This window comes from Aotus nancymaae, unplaced genomic scaffold (assembly GCF_030222135.1).
Source record: "Aotus nancymaae isolate 86718 unplaced genomic scaffold, 86718_ANA_hifiasm-v0.15.2.pri h1tg000338l, whole genome shotgun sequence".
In the NCBI taxonomy this organism is placed as follows: Eukaryota; Metazoa; Chordata; class Mammalia; order Primates; family Aotidae; genus Aotus; species Aotus nancymaae.
Genome location: NW_026988753.1, coordinates 259395 through 274164, shown reverse-complemented (window position 1 = coordinate 274164; position 14770 = coordinate 259395). Strand labels below are relative to the sequence as shown.

General features: G+C 39.8%; 1 protein-coding gene across 3 annotated transcripts in view; it reads left to right on the top strand.

The window, feature by feature from the left end:
• LOC105706663 (centrosome-associated protein ALMS1-like) overlaps positions 1-14770 on the top strand; it is a 103547-nt gene that overhangs the window by 14773 nt on the left and 74004 nt on the right. For all 3 annotated transcript variants that reach the window (XM_064372082.1, XM_064372083.1, XM_064372081.1), the window contains exons 3-6: positions 1969-2034; positions 5829-5904; positions 9179-9310; positions 11739-11862. The gene's annotated coding sequence lies outside the window, so the exon portion shown is untranslated. The remainder of the gene's footprint in view (positions 1-1968; positions 2035-5828; positions 5905-9178; positions 9311-11738; positions 11863-14770) is intronic.

The following is a 14770-nucleotide window of genomic DNA, read 5'->3' as shown; positions in this document are numbered from 1 at the left end:
ATCATTGACTAATATTTGTATCTTATATGTCATATTTCATAGTACATAATATTAAACATTTTTAATTGTATAGTACATGCACAGTATCCCCGTGGAGAAAGGAAAGGGACATCTAAGCTGAGCAATTACAGTTGTTCTAAAAGCATTTCAGTGAATCTGATTAATGAATTTACTGCTGCTTTTAAGGGCCAAACGAAGAGATTAAAGAGCCCTCTTTTGTACCTTGGCTGAAGAGCTAACTTCGTTGACTGCCCCTTGTAGGAAATGATGTGGTCCAAAGCTCCTCTCTTTTAATTTCTTCTCCTTGAATCCTACTTTCCTTGGGCTGGCCCAGGCTGGGCCAGGTTGGACTTGGATCTCTCTTCTGCTCTTCTTTTTTCCCCTTGATTTTAGGCATTGTTTCTGGGCCAAGCCTTGATCTTGCATTTTTACACTCGTGGATATGACTTCCTGTCAACTTCCAGAGCAGGCGTATTCTTTTCAGTGTTGTGGCATTTGGAAAATGGACTCTGCTCATGAGAAGCAAACACCAGAGAGGTAGAAGACAAGACTGACTGCAGACCTTCTCTCTTCTAGCCTTTATTCACAATTCTTTTGCCTATAGTTTGCTACCTCTGGCTCCTTGGGCCACACAGACATCCCGCCATCCTGCTCTTTTGTATGGGAGAGGCATTCAGGGTACTTTCTTTCTTCTCACATGAGGGGATCCAATGTGGCAGTTACTTACAGCCTCCTCTCCCTTGCAAACAGACACTATGCAATCTTGGGCTTTAGAATTCCCTGTTGGCCATGCTTGGGTGCAAGGGCCAGGCAAAATGAAGAGTTGAATTTAGTGGAGAATAGGAAAGAGGCCAGGTGAGGGAACAAAGAGATTTGTGTGGATTTTTTGGTTTCTGTGAGAACCAATTACACACACTTATTTTGTATTAACAGAACAGACAATTCAGTATTTTTTATGTAGCTAGATAGTCCAGAAACTTCCATAACTTTTGTACACTGAAGAAAATAATCATAATGTATTTTTCCATTTTGTTTTGTGTCATATTGCTTCATTTATGTCATTCATTAGTATGTCTATAGAATGTAGATTGCTTTAATTTTTTTATTTTTATTTATTTATTTATTTTTGAGACAGCGTTTCATGCTTGTCTCCCAGGCTGGAGTGCAGTGGCATGATCTCTGCTCACTGGAGCCTGTACCTCCTGGGTTCAAGTGATTCTCCTGCCTCAGCCTCCTGAGTAGCTGGGATTACAGGCGCCTGCCACCATGCCTGACTAATTTTTGTATTTTTAGTAGAGATAGGGTTTCACCATGTTGACCAGACTGGTCTCAAACTCATGACCTCAGGTGATCTGCCCACCTCAGCCTCCCAAAGTGCTGGGATTATATGTGTGAGCTACCATGCCCGGCCTTTAGATTGCTTTTGAATGTCCTGGTTTTCTACATGTTTTTTCCTTGTCATATTTTTAAGGAATACAACATTGTAAGACATACTGCATGTTTTTCTTGTAATGGTTGTTTATTTTGAAACATCATGAACTGTCTTGGCCTGATAGGTTTGCAGAGGAAATCAAAGAGGGATCTGTGAAAAAGGCACTGTGGTAAGTTTGCTGTGTTCAGCTAACATGTCTTTTTCTTTCTCCAGTTAACAATTTATGAATATTGACATTTTTAATGATGTGGAAATTTTCAGAATTGTAAATGTTTATTTATTTAAAACTGGTTGGAATATTGCTGTCTCAAAAGTGTTAATAAAGCTAGTGGCCTAGCTGTATAAACATTCATTTATTCAATAACTCTGACCTTTCTGATCCTCGGTTCAGCCAACTCTAAAATGGTTGCAAAGATTACTAAAAATATATGTTAGATACTTCCATAAAATAGAAACTAAAAGGTAAAATTTACTTTTAAAAATCAGTAATCCTAATTCCTTACAGTTTAATCTGGAATTTACTATTCTATTTTCAGAGCTGCTATACGACATGCTGTCCTTTGCTGTTCCACTTGTAGCAGAATTCAACGTTTTTCTAACAGGTACAGATCTTTATGCTTGAGACTGTGTGGAAACCTTGGACTTGAGCTCCACTCTCAGTTGTTTTTGGTACTTGCTGAAACCTAAATACATTCTGTCCACTTCTAGCATGATACCTGCTATGTTATAGAACCCAATAGAAGTTTGGCTGTGATGGGAACAGATGTTTGTATATTATTTTTCAAGGGTAATTAGAAAGTATCTTTCAAAATTTTAAGTTTGTATGCATTTCATTCTAGACATTCTACTAGGAATTTAGATATAGCTGTATATGTGTATAAGGATGTTCACATTGCAGCATTGTCTGTAACAAGATTTCAAAAGAACCTGAAAACAACAAAAGGTCCATTAACATTGAACTGGCTGAATACATTACGGCATTTTAATTATGTTACTCATAATCCAATAAATTCCCTATAGCCACTAAAAAATAGAATGTAAGTATGCATAAATTGACTGGGAAAATCAGTGTTTGAGATAAATTACAGAATGTTTAGTTGCTCCTTTTGTATAAAAATAGAGGACATACATATATGTGAAAGTAAATATACACAATATGCAAAATGTAAGTGTAAGCACTTGTAAATATCTAGAAGAACACACAAGGACAGGGAGGGGTGCTTGGAGGAGGTACGGGGCAGGGACAGAGGGACTTCCCTGTGCCACACTGTTAACACTGTTTGAATTCTGAAGGGTGCATACATGACCTCATTGGCCTGTGCTACCAGCCTCTGGCTAAAGAGGGCGCTGAAGCCACCAAAGTCTTGAGTACAAATCAAGCCTCTTAGTAAGCCTGTGTGATTATGTCATCATGACCAACATGCCTAATAGCGAGATGCCGGAGCACTGCGTGGATGGCTTCCAAGTCTCTTTTGGTCTAGGGTCTTATCCTGGCACTGAGGGTGCTAGACTGGCGATTTTGGCCGACTTATTGGGTGGGTGGCTTCTTGGGGCCCACATGAGCCAATGGTATCATCCCCGCAGTGGAAGCTCCTTTCCTGGATGCTCCTTGTCCAAGAAGAAGAGCGGAAACCACATCCCTGAAAGGTAATATGTCTCGGTCCCTTGGCATGGCCTTTCCAGCTCATGGCTTCTGGGTGTGGGCTTCACCTTTTATGGTCTCTGCGTCTCACAAGCTTGGCTTGTCTGCCCCTTGCTTTGAGGCTTTGACCCTCTTCGCCAGCCACTGTAGCTGAAAGGGGCAATGTCTGTGATGTCCTGTGATTTCTCCTTATTCTTGTAAAAGCGAGGTTCTGGCCATTGCTCTTAGGTAAAATACGAAAGGATTGCTTTAAGGCGGGACTGTTACTTTTGGGGACACTCCTTAATTCCCAAAATAGAACCTCCTCAATTCCTTGTTACTTGGCATGGAAAGTGTAATGATTTGAGTTAGGAAGCCAGTAGTAGCGCCCTGAGATCACACATGGAAAGTTGGTTTGTATTGTTTGCAGAAATCACGAAGAGCATACGCTGTTAGGTCCTAATAGTCCTCATTGGAGAGTTGTTCCTTTATACGTACAAATGATTAATTTTGAGACTTTGCACGTATGTGCAGTGAACTGTTTTTACTCCTTGAGACCATCCTCCACCATTTCATACCTCAATAAATCCTCTTTATATTATGTCCTATCTTTTGACTGTCACCTTCTGTCAGCCCCCAATAGAGGTCTTGCCTGACCTATTGCAATTGGGTTCTAATTACTGCATCGCCTGTTTTTTTTCTTCCAGTCCGTTGTGGGGTTTTTTGTTTTTTGGGTTTTTTTTGTTTTGAGACAGAGTTTTGCTCTTGTCCCTCAGGCTGGAGTGCAATGGCCTGATCTCGGCTCACCCCAAGCTCCACCTCCCCAGTTCAAGCAATTCTCCTACCTCAGACTCCCAAGTTGATGGGATAATAGGTGTCTGCCACCACACCCAGCTAACTTTTTTGTATTTTTAGTGGAGACGGGGTTTCACCATGTGGGTCAGGCTTGTCTGTAACTCCTGACCTCAGGTGATCTGCTCCTGTGGGCCTCCCAAAGTGCTGACATTGCAAGTGTGAGCCGCCGCACCTGGCCCAAACTGTTCTTCACAACAACAACAACAACAACAAATCTTTTTTTTTTTTTTTTTTGAGACAGGGTCTTGCTGTGTCACCAAAGCTAGAGTGCAGTGGCACAATCACAGCTCACTGCAACTCAGCCTCCCAGTCTCATTCAGTTCTTCCACCTCAGCCTTCCTGGTAGCTGAGACTACAGGCATGCACCACCATGCTCAGCTAATTTTTATATTTTCTATTTTTTTTTTTTTTTGTAGAGGTAGGGTTTCGCCATGTTGCCTAGGCTGTTCTTGAACTCCTGGTCTTAAGCAATTCACCTGCCTCTGCCTTCCAAAATTCTGGGAATACAGGCATGAGCCACTGCACCTGGCCAAGAAGAAATCTTTTTAACAGGTAATTACTAAAAATTGAATTAGAATTGGAATTGGAAAATTGCTCATAAGCATTGCTCTTAACATTGTTTTAAGAGTAAAAAAGGGCTGGGCATGGTGGCTCACACCTGTAATCCCCACACTTTGGGAGGCTGAGGTGGGCTTGATCAGTTGAGGTCAGGAATTCAAGACCAGCTTAGCCAACATGGAGAAACCTTGCCTCTACTAAAAATTAAAAAAATTAGCTAAGCGTGGTGGCGGGTGCCTGTAATCCTAGCTACTTGGGATGCTGAGGCACAAGAATGGCTTAAACTAGGAGGTGGAGGTTGTAGTGAGCAGAGATCGTGCCACTGCACTCCAGCCAGGCAACAGAGTGGGACTCTGTCTCAAAATCAATAAATAAAATTTAAAAAAAAATTTTTTTAAGAGTAAAAATGAACTCCTTTTTGTCTATAGTATGAGGCTGTGCATGATCTGGGATCCCCTCTCCTTCTCCAGCCCCATCTCTTGCCACTCTTGCTTGTCCTCCCTTTCTGTGCTTCAAATATACAGAATTAACCCTAGTTAATTTTTTTTTTTTTTTTTTTTTTTTGAGGCAGAGTTCTGCTCTTGTTGCCCAGGCTGGAGTGCAATGGTACGATCTCGGCTCACTGCAACCTCTGCCTCCCAGGTTCAAGTGTTTCTCCTGCCTCAGCCTCCTGAATAGCTGGGATTACAGGCATGTGCCACCATACCTGGCTTAATTTTTTTTTTTTTTTTTTTGGTATTATTAGTAGAGATGGGTTTCTCTGTATTGGTCAAGCTGGTCTTGAACTTCCAACCTCAGGTGGTCTGCCCGCCTCGAGGCGTGAGCCACCGCTCATGGCCATTAATTCTAACTCATGCTGCTTTTCACTGTAATTCTTACATTATTAAGTGAAGTTCACAGTCCCTCTTCTAGCAGGTTTTCTCTTGAACTATGAACTTGAGGTTTTGTAGTAATTGAACTTGATGGCATCAGTTGTATGAAAACTAAAACCATGAAGTGAAATATTGAATTTGAATTATTTCAGTGAATATGTTTGTATTAATGGCACTTTAGTATCTGGTACTGGGCTAAGTTTTATCAGGGATATAGAAATTCTGGGTATCTCTTTTTTATATAGGCCTTATTTGATGATAACTTTGTGCTGTTTTGTTGCCGTGTTTCCATTTTCATGATGGGAAACAGGAGAGAAAGACAGTATAGGTCGTTACTTGGTGGGGTTGAATAAGTGGAGTGGTGAAATGCAAAGCAGACAGAAGAGAGGACATGTTATGTGGGCTGTGATTCCCATTTTCAAGAAGTCTTATTCTGTGCAAGGAGACAAGGCTAACATACAATTTGGCTAACAAAAAATGTATCTAATAGGTGGAAAGACTATCTCCCAATTGGCCAGCGGATGCCTGAGACTCGTTTCATTGCTTTTAAAGTTCCTTTGCAGTAGGTAAGCAAAAGTTAATTCGGTATTCTTTCAGACATCTAATTTCACCATGCAGAACGCTGTTCTCAGCTCTATCACATTCCATATTCTCTTTTTATAGCAAATACTTTGTAATGACCCCTTTAGTATCCTGAGATGAAGTTCATAGGTACATACAACCTGCTTCCATATTTTAAAGAAAAATGCCAGTTCACACCCTAACTATAATATAATGAATAAAATAAAAGTAATTTTTAATAAAGTAATACATATTTCAATATATGAATGTTTGGACATGACTGCATTAAAAGACATAGGGTAATAGTTGCCTGTGCCTTGAATTCAAGAACTACAAATGTAGACTGATCTAGGTGGCTGATACTGCCTCAGTGGTAGGATTTTCTATAATGGATTTCCAAACAAAACAAAGTATACTCTTCACTTGGTTGATAAGGTGATTATTATTCTGGAAAATTAAATATATATTTAAATTGTACAAAAAATAATTTGTGATTATTTGTGAAGTGGAGTGAGGTTCTAAGGCCAAGCTAAATATGAACAGCTTAGTATCTATATTAATGTTGAATAGGGCATTCAAAAGCCATTCAGGATGTGGAACACATTTGTAGGACTGTTCTGAATTTGGCAAGCTGTCTAGAATTTGTAACCCTTACCCACTGAATGTCAGTGGGCCTCTTTTCCTCCCATAGTCACAGTAAAAAATATGCCCTGGATCATCAAGGTCAGGGTTTCAGTGTGGAAAATCTCAAGATTGTGTTTTTATTTTATTTTTTTATTTTTATTTTTATTTTTTTTTTGAGACGGAGTTTCGCTCTTGTTACCCAGGCTGGAGCGCAATGGCGCGATCTCGGCTCACCGCAATCTCCGCCTCCTGGGTTCAGGCAATTCTCCTGCCTCAGCCTCCTGAGTAGCTGGGATTACAGGCACGCGCCACCGTGCCCAGCTCATTTTTTGTATTAGTAGAGACGGGGTTTCACCATGTTGACCAGGATGGTCTCGATCTCTTGACCTCGTGATCCACCCGCCTCGGCCTCCCAAAGTGCTGGGATTACAGGCTTGAGCCACCGCGCCCGGCCATTTTTTATTTTTTTGAAGTAGGAAAAGAATAGGAGGGATAGGAGGGGACAGCTTTTGACAGCCATAAAAAAGATGAGAAGGTTCCAAGTAAAGAACCAAACAAACAAAACAAAAACAAACAAACAAAAAAGATGAGACGGTGAAGAGAAATACTGTTTTCTAGATTCTGTGTCTTATTAAACTTCCCCAGCATTGCTCAGGTTAGTATCAGGAGAAGCCCACTTGAAATGTTTTGGGAATTTACTTAATTTGTGACTCATAGATCAGATTTCCTTTTTCAACTGCTGTGTCAGCTTCTCTGCATGTCTGGGCTTAAAAGTGAATCATTTCAGGCCAGGCCCGGTGGATCATGTTTGTAATCCCAGTACTTTGGGAGGCCAAGGTGGGTGGATCACTTGAGTCCAGAAGTTTTAGACCAGCCTGGGCAACATTGTGAAACCCTGATTACAAAAAATACAAAAATTAACTGGGCATGGTGGTGCATGCTTGTGGTCCCTGCTGCTCAAGAGGCTGAGGTGGGAGGATCGATTGAGCCCAGGAGGTCAAGCCTGCAGTGGGCCATGATCATGCCCCTGCACTCCAGCCTGGGCCACAGAGCAAGACCCTGTCTCAAAAAAAAAAAAAAAAAAAGGTGTTGTTTGAGGTACATGGAGTTTTTAGGGAGGTGAAACTATTTTGTATGATACTGTAAGGGTAGAAACATGTCATTATAGATAGATCAAAACCCATAAAAGGGTTTCATATATGGTAACATATTTCACAACAATCCTGTGCTGATGAAGTAGCAGTAGTACTAATATCTCTTCTTGAGTGCTTATCCTGCACTAGCTCAGAGGATAGATGGTTACAACTAATAAATAATTTTATAGATAATGAAGCAGGCTCATAAAAAGAGATAATCAAAACTTGAACTTAGTTCTTTCATTTTTTTTGTGGCAAAACATGCATAACATAATATGTACATGTAATGCACAACACAGAATGAATCATGCATACCTAAACTCTAGTCTTTGGTGATAATGGTGTGTCAGAATTGGTTCTTCAGTTGTAACAAATGGACCACACTGGTATGGAATGTGGATAGTGGGGGAGTCTGGGTGGGGTGGGAGAGGGAAAGTACATATGAGAAGTGTCTGTGTTTTTGGCTCAGTTTTGCTGTGAACCTAAAACTGCTCTGAAAACTAGTGTATTTTTCAAAAAGTACGTTGCTGGCACCTGAATAGCCAGACAGATCGATGTAACAGAGCACAAAGTTCAAAAATAAGCCAAATACGTAAAAGAATATTTAGCAATGAAGGCCATCCTTCATATATGTAGACATGTAAGAAATATTTATTTGTGAGTCTGAGACAGGATTGCTTGAGCTCAGGAGTTTGACATGAGCCTGGGCAAAATGACAAGACCCTATCTCGTTGGTTTTTTTTTTTTTTTAGACAGAATCTGGCTCTGTTGCCAGGCTGGCATGCAGTGGCACGATCTCAGCTCACTGCAACTTCTACCTCCCAGGTTCAAGCAATTCTCCTGCCTCAGCCTCCCTAGTAGCTGGGACTACAGGCACATGCCACCACACAAGGCTAATTTTTTGTATTTTTTTTTTTAGTAGAGACAGGATTTCACCATGTTGGCCAGGATGGTCTTGATCTCTTGACCTCGTGATCCACCCACCTTGGCCTCTGAAAGTGTTGGGATTACAGGCATGAGCCACTGCATCCAGCCAACCCTATCTCAAAAAAAAAAAATCCAGGCATGGTGGTTCATGCCTATAGTCCCAGCTACTTGGGAGGCTGGGGTGGGAGGATTGCTTGAATCCAGGGGTGGAGGCTACAATGAGCCATATTTGTGCCATTGCACTCCAGCCTAGATGACACAGCAACACCCTATTTAAAAAAAAAAAGAAATATTGATAAGCACCAAATATGATAGGCAGTCCACTTGGAGCTGGAGATACAGTGGTGAATAAAATCTGAGAGTCTACAGTCTGATTAGGAGACTAACATAAAACAAATACAAAAATAAATATATCAAAGTGGGCTTATTTTTTTCTTTGTGATCACTCTGGAAGAAAAGATTCTACATTCCAGGAGAATGGAAACTTACCTTTGAATCTCATTGTATGTTAGCATCACAGGACTTGAATAAACGCCTAATGTAATACAGGATTTTAAGCATGTATTTGCTCTGATTTCATTCTCTCTGACAGAGTTTTGAAAAGAAACTTGCTCCAGAAGAATGCTTTTCCCCTTTGGATCTTTTTAACAAAATGTGAGAACAAAATGAAGAACTTGGACTGATTATTGATTTAACATATACTCAACGTTATTATAAACCAGAGGTAAGTGGAACCCTTAATTGAAAAGTTCTTTATTCTGATACAAAAATAATTTATAGTAATTCAGTAATAATTCAGTAATCTTGTGCTAATGTGAAGCCTGGCCTTCTCTGATGGGTAATAAGGTTAAAAGAGAACCAAGTGATTTCCTTAATTACATGTTTTTAATTACTGTCTAAAATGAAATTGAAGACATGAAATGAACTAAAATATTTGGCAATAGGCTGTGTGTGTGCCTAAGAAATTCTATAAGCTTCCATAATCTATATTTTGAAAATGAAGTAAACTTACTAATACTAGCAGTGGCCTGAGGAAAGAAAAGAATATGCAATATGTCTTAGCACTTATTTTAAGCAGTTGCTTGCGCATGTGTAAGCATCATGGTAAAAGACAGTTCTCTAAGTTTATGATTTCTTTTCCAGTATGTGTTGATACAATACAAAGATTCATATATTCTGTTTGCCCCATTTAGCATGTTGGTGTGAAGGAGTGATCCTTCTTCTGACCAATTCCATGGCTTTTGGAAACAATAACATCTAATGTTAGTTAATATTTGTACAGCAGTCTGCCATTTAAAAAGTACTTTTGGCTGGGTGTGGTGGCTCACTTTTGTAATTCCAGCACTTTAGGAGGCCGAGGTGGATAGATCACCTGAGGTCAGGAGTTCGAGACCAGCCTGGCCAATGTGGTGAACCCTGTCTCTGTTAAAAATGCAAAAAAAATTAGCCGGGTGTGCTGGCACACACCTGTAATCCCATCTATTAGGGAGGCTGAGGCAGGAGAATTGCTTGTACCCAGGAAGCTGAGGTTGCAATGAGCCAAGATTGTGCCACTGCATAACAGCCTGGGCGTCAGAGCAAGACTCCATCTCAAAAAAAAAAAAAAAAAAAAACAAGTACTTTTACATGTATTAGCTTATCTAATCCACTCAACAATCCCGTGCTGATGAAGTAGCAGTTGTACTAACATCTTCTGTTGAGTGCTTTTTCTGTGCTAAGCTCAGAGGAGAAATGGTTACAATTAATACATAATTTTACAGAAGATAAAACAGGCTCAACAAAGGATGACTTAAAACTTAAATTTAGTTTTCTCTTTTTTTTAAATTGAAGCACAAAATGAGTCCCTGTCTTTGGAGAGTTGGAGCTTCTTAGAGTGTCTCCTGAGTCCTTTTGACACAACCTAGTAACCTTTGATCACTCTTTTTTTGCTGTTTATGTGAAGAAAAATTCTAGCCTTATCTTGTACATTTCCTGCCCCACCCTGAACTCAGCCATTTTCCCAAGGAGCTTTTGATTCCTTTTGGTGGGAATGATATTTAGAGATTATAGTCTGAGTGCTAGAGGTGCTCAGTGCTTCTAGGCTCATTGTTTCCTGTCTCTTTCTGTTGACAGTGCTAGGAAATACGTTTGTTTGTAATGTAAGATGCATCATAAGTTCATGCTGATACCCTCCATTTAAACTCAGAACTTCAGTTCTAAAAGAACTGAAAGCAAGGATTTAAACAAATACTTGTACACCAGTATTAACAGCAGCATTTGTCAAATGGCCAAAAGGTGGAAACAACCCATGTGTCCATCAATACGTGAATGGATACACAAAACATAGTATATGCACACAATGGAATATTATTCAGCTAAAAAAAGAATAAATTGAATATATGCTACAATATGGATGAGCCTTAAAAATCATGCTTAGTGAAATAAACCAGACACAGATGGACACATATGTGATTCCACTTGTATAAAGTACCTAGAATAGACAAATTCACAGAGACAGAAAACAGACTAAAGGATCTAGGTGGTGGGGAAAAAACAGAATTATGGTTTAATGGTTAAGAGTCTTTTTGTTGGGCATGATGGAAACATTTGTGTATAGGCAATGGTGATAGTTACACAATACTGGGAATGTAATGCCACCGAATGATACACTTTCGGATGGTTAAAATGATTTTCATATAGCCTCGTCTGTCTTTTGTCTGTATCTGTCTATATCTGCTTTTCTCCCACCCAAGAATATCAGTTCTCAACAGTGCCTGGAATTCCCTCCATCGCTCAATTCAAATCCAAGTTCTTCTGACTCTATTCTACTCTTCTACTTAAATCGTAGCTGCTTTATGCAGGCACTGGCCCTTGAATTGTAAAATATTAAATGGATCTGTTCATATAATTTATAGTTAAATATGCATTCATTCACATGGAATTTGCTTTCAGTTTTGGATATTGACTATGGTGTAGTTTTATTTAAAATAAGTGATACTTCCTGGTTGAAGCAGTGTTGGAAGAAATGGCTCTTTTATCAGAATTGCATATTCTGATATTGGCATATTAAGTTTATCATAATCTCTTGGCTTATATTCTGGGTCTCCTAATTACTCTTTAATTCTTTCTCTGCAAATGAAATAATACACATCTTGTATGGTTTTGCTTTATAGGATTTGCCAGAAACTATTCCTTACTTAAAAATTTTTACAGTTGGGCATCAAGTGCCTGATGATGAGACTATTTTTAAATTCAAACACGCTGTTAATGTGTTTTTGAAAGAAAATAAAGATAACGGTGAGTTTTTGTTCTTCTTATCTGAACTTTGGTGTGCATTATGGATGGAGTTGGGAAATTGTTGGTATTTTTTATAGTTGTAACCTTAGACCTGTTGTATTTAATAATGCTAAGATGATGAAAATGTCAGATGGTGCTAACAGGGTAAGATGATTAGGAGTGGGACAGATCCCTAGAAGCAAAACAAGAAGGAGTGCACCAGTGGAATTGCCCCTTTGTCATACATATTTAAGATATTTCTGCTGTTTTTCCGCTTTGAGTACAGATGAGGAAGGATACCATCACCTCTTATTCTTCATGTGGGAGAACGTAAGCCAAAGGCTGGTGCTTTCTTGTTTCTGCTTTAAGATTTACCTTACTCTGTTGAAAATAGAACCTAATAGCCTCTTTAGCTTAAGGATCCAGTTGCCTTTTTCTGGCATCTACCCGCCAGAAAGAACATGATACTTACCATATTTTAAGACTGAAGAAACTTTTGTGTTTGGAAAGCCACTGACACCAACAGGACACAGCCTTCATTTTGCCTTTTTTCAAATTTAGCTTGAGGGGTGTACACTCTATTACATAAATCTGACAGTAAATATTCATTTTTTAAAAATGCGATGGAGTAGTGGAGACAGAATAGAGGCAGAGGTGGGAAGATAGGGAATGGAAGGTGAGAGGTAGAGACTGGGTCAGTGGGTTTGAAGATAAAATTTCCAATTATAACCCAGTCAGTCACTTAATGTAGACACTAGCTTTTAATTGTGTTAATGGATCTTCCTTGTTCACAGATCTTCCCCTGTACTTTAACTTTAAAACTTGAGAGGTTTGGCTTTGTCATTTGTATAAGTTGTTGTCACAGAAATACCACCTTTTAAGATATGAGGGTACAGCTGATGGCCTGTTCACTGCTTCCAGGCTCTTTTGTGTGAAACTTTTATATAGTGCCTCATCTGTTCTGTGAGGGCTAGGAGGTCCTTATGAATACAGGAGAACACATTTTTAAATCTTAGTTGTTCACATGTTACACTGATTGTAGTCAGATGGATAGACTGAACTCCTGTTGGTCTTCTGCCTGAGTTGTGCTGGCTGGCTGAGTCTTGCAGTACCCACTTCCATAGCAGGCTTGGGACCTTGTTTGTAATCTGTTTGGCTACCTCTGCTATAATCCCTTCCCACAGATACCAGGCTCACTGATAAAAAGAGGACACTACACTCTCCACTCTCTTCTAGAACTGGTGGAGACTCAAAATAAATTGATTCAGTAAACATGGAGATCCTTTTAGATATGTTGTTAGATCAGACTGTGTTTGTGCTTTCCCCTGGTCTTAAAGTTTTTATTAAAAAAAAAAAAAAGATTTGTTGTTAGAACATAAGGACACAGGTTTTAGCAGTCTTTGTTTTTATTATAGCAGCTCACAGGTATCTAGGAAAAGAAACAGGTAGTGCATGTGTTTTAAGATGTGGGGTAATTATAGACAAAAAAGACAGTTCCTTATAATAAAAGAATAAATTAAGTACAGTGAGAATATAGAGGAGAAATTGAGGACGGCCTGTTAGGAGACAACATTCAAGCTGCCGGGAAGAGAATTTTGCCAGGATGAGAAAAGGACAGCCCAGTTTTGGGGATTAGGTACAAAAGGCACAAGGCTTAAAGCCATGGAGAGGCAGCCTCATATGTGACTATAAATAGTGTGAAAAGGCATGGAGTTCATATATTCATTTCCAAAACAAATTAAATTACCAAAACCATTAAATAAATTATTGACTTCAGAACGAAATCATAGCATGGGTCATCCCATTTCTGGGCCCTCTCCTAATGATATGCGTAGGACTAATATTTTTACCCTGCCTATTTAATCTTTTTAAAAGATTTTTAACTGACAGGATCATGGCCATTTCACAGACAACTACCCAAAAACATCCACAGACAGCGTTACTCCTTCAGTCAATCTGAGACCAGAAAACTCTCCATCCTCCCATCAGCAGGAAGTAGCCAGAAAGAAAATGCCACCCCTCATCCTTTTTATAACCATAGGGTCTGGATTAACAGAGCAGGAGCATTGCTGTCTTGGACAAGCACCACCATTTTAAAGTTCCCCTTGATCAGCCACATAATTCCAACCCAAAGGCCATCATCCTAATGCTTAATGCCAGCATGCCCATGTACCACAAATGACATCTCTGACCAGAAACATTCCAACTCTAAGATAAACCCCTCCCCGACCAGAGACATGCCAGCCCTGAGGTAACCTCCCCTCTGGCCAGAGATATGTCAGCCCCAAGGTAACCACCTCTCTGACCAGAGACATTCCAACCCTGCAATAAACTTCTCCACACAGAAACATTCCAAGCCTGTGATAAACTCTCTCGCCCTAAAACCCTTAAATGCTCTTAGTCTGTAAGAGAGAGTGCTTCTAACTGAAATTGGCCAAAGCCCCTGTCAGGTTTATTCTCCAAAATAAACCTGTCTTTGACTGTTGAGCCACTTTGTGTGTTTCTTTCCTGTTTCTTTAACTCTTACACCCTGGTCACTCATATTTGGCTCAGAATAAATCTCTGAAAATATTTTACAGAGTTTGACTCTTTTCATCCACACACAAAAGACCCAAAAAGACTGAATGAAACAGAGCCCCAGAAGCAACCCCACAATCAAACACGAGGGACTTAGATGAGAATGGACAATAAGCTTTTATTGTGTCATTGCACGGAAAGGTTGGGGATTGCTTACTGCTACAGCAGAGTGGACTCTATTCTGACCAATACACAAAGAAAGAGATCACAGACCCCCTGCCTGAGCAGAAGGGAGGTGGTAGATGAAATGAACTATAGGAACAGCCACTAATCCACTCATGGTGAGGTAGGACTGACCTGTCTCCTGGAAGCCCATGCCCTGGTAGAGGGCCAGGGCAGAGAACTACACTGT